The sequence below is a fragment of the Penaeus vannamei genome, chromosome 22 (assembly GCF_042767895.1).
Source record: "Penaeus vannamei isolate JL-2024 chromosome 22, ASM4276789v1, whole genome shotgun sequence".
Classification (NCBI taxonomy): Eukaryota; Metazoa; Arthropoda; class Malacostraca; order Decapoda; family Penaeidae; genus Penaeus; species Penaeus vannamei.
Window position 1 is genome coordinate 19,240,261 of NC_091570.1, and position 2,500 is coordinate 19,242,760.

Consider the following 2,500-nt stretch of genomic DNA (forward strand, 5'->3'; position numbering starts at 1 on the left):
ATATATCTTAGGAATAAAGAAGATAGATATAAATATCCAGAGGTCGCTCAGGGAAAATGCTTGTTCGCGTTGGATGAAGCATACGGAATTACGCTAAAATCTTCCTTCTGGGTCCCTCCCTCAAACTCTGGTATTATCCGTCTTAATTTTAGGTCACTTTACGCAGGGTATGAAGTCGGCCACTATTTTCCCACTGACCGAGTGGCAGTCGGATGTGATACGAGGATAAGGGGGAGGGAGAGATGGAGAGAAAGAACGAGAGAGAAGGATGGGGGGAGGATGGGAGGGAGTGCGAGCGAGAGAAAGAGAAGGAAAGAGAGAGATGGGTAGAAGAGAGAATACGATGCGACACACACACACACATAAATACATACATACACACACACACATATAAATACATACATACACACACACGCATAAATACATACATAAACACACACACACACATACACACACACACACACACTCAGAGGAGTGTGTATATATGCTATTTGTTTGTAGATGTAAGAATAGACAATGAGATTTTTTTTTTCTTTAATCAAACGATTTAAATCATAGGTCTATACATATTGAGGAAGGCGGAGAAGAGAGAAGAAAATTAATAAATTGACAGGTAAGAAGAACCGGAGACAAGAGAGTATGATATTACTTACCTTACCGATATAGCCTCATTTGCAGCGTCAGAATGAACATCAGCCTCTTCGGGAAATCCAGCTAAACGTAACAGATGCCGCTATATCGAACTGCAGCCTGTCTGCATGACAAGATTAATTTGCATTTCGAATCACTAATATAATTCAAAACTTGATAGAAGCTGGTCTGATACCTGCTACACCTCTATCGCTGTCTATTTCACACACACACACACATACAACTTGCATTCAGCGATAACGGTTACTGGGGTAGCTGGAAATATGACATATCCTGGTCGAACTTCTAATGAGCCCTGCTGCCTAATCACTCTATCTCATTCTTTCGGACAATCTTGAGGTTTATGCTATTTTTGCTCTAGTAGTTATGGTGAAAATCGAGGTTATCCACTTCCAATAAAGTATATAATCTGAAAAAATATAGATTTCTGGGGAATCTGGTAATACTACAAGGAGAACCAGTCTACAGCTTGATGCAGTTTCCTGGCAGCACTAAAGAGAAACACTCGTTTGACCCGCTGTTTGGTGTCATAAAATTGTCATGCCTAACTTCCCATGGTTGATAAATCCTACCATTGTTTGCATTTGGGAAATGCCGTTTGGGTAGTTTAGGCCGATTTCTCGTCACTTCACTTCACTGTATCAGTTGGGTTGCCAGATTGGTAGGGGACCATCTCCTCATAAAGGGAGTTCCAATCATGTCTTTGTTTCACAAAAAATGAAAATAACAACCCTTGTACTCGTTTCCCTGAAAGGTTTGGTATACAAATTGGAGCGAGAACTACAGTCCGTGCTCGTGTAAAGCTTTGACAGCTCGACCGTTCATTTCACCGTACTTGTCTAAGTGAATACAGGGGTTGCAGTGTTTGTGTGTTTCTTTGGCTTCTACCTTTTGACTTTTGGGGGGTTTTATTTACCTTTATCTTATTTTACTTGTTTCTTTTTTCATTTCTTTTCTCTTTTATTCCATATTTAGCTCCTTTTTTACCCCATACTTACATACATAGATAAATATTTACGTATTTATATGTGTATGTATATGCATATATATATATACATATATATATGTATGCACATATATACATATATATATATATATATACGCACGTGCATATATATATATACAGTTTGAAATTCAAAAATCCGGCAACTTCTGGACCTGAGGAGTGCCGGATTCTCGAAATACCGATCTTTTTATGATTATATATGGTGTACATATTTAACAGAAAATTAAAATGCAGTCCCTTAAGGAAAGAAACTTAAACTAAATGAAAAGTAAATGAAATATCAATGCTCACCAAGTAAACAATACGTCATTCCATTTTTTCTTTTCTTTTCATATTTTAGCATCTTATCGCATTGTTTTGCTTTGCAGAATCCATCATGGGCTATACAGCAGAAGACATGATAAAATGAGAGAGAATGAGCAGGACCGCCTGTTAGTGTGTGCAAGCAAGACCCAACAGCTGATTCTGGAGTATAACGCGATCAAAACATAAACGGCGACTCCAGAAATTTGAAAATACACTCCGAAATCAATGCCGGAAATCTGAAGAAACCGGTTCATCGATGGCTATGGGATATTGTTATAGGTTTCTTATTATTATGATAATTACTATTATTATCATTATCATTTCTTGTTACTGTTGCTGTTGTTGTTATTATCATTATCATTATTACTTTTATTATTGTTATCATTATCAGAAATGAAATTAACAAATTATTTTCTATAAACTGGGCTCGCTAAAATAGGACACACACACACACATACCCGACTGTTAGCTTACAGGCACGCAGCAGATTATGAACAAGTTTTATATTAATCAAACCCTATGGGTAATGAGAACACC

At 37.3% G+C, this 2,500-nt stretch overlaps 1 protein-coding gene across 1 annotated transcript in view; it reads right to left on the reverse strand.

Moving 5' to 3' along the window:
- Nucleotides 1-2,500, reverse strand: part of LOC138865815 (carbohydrate sulfotransferase 10-like) — a 7,085-nt gene that overhangs the window by 4,104 nt on the left and 481 nt on the right. The window contains exon 2 of the mRNA XM_070137149.1: nt 654-754. The gene's annotated coding sequence lies outside the window, so the exon portion shown is untranslated. The remainder of the gene's footprint in view (nt 1-653; nt 755-2,500) is intronic.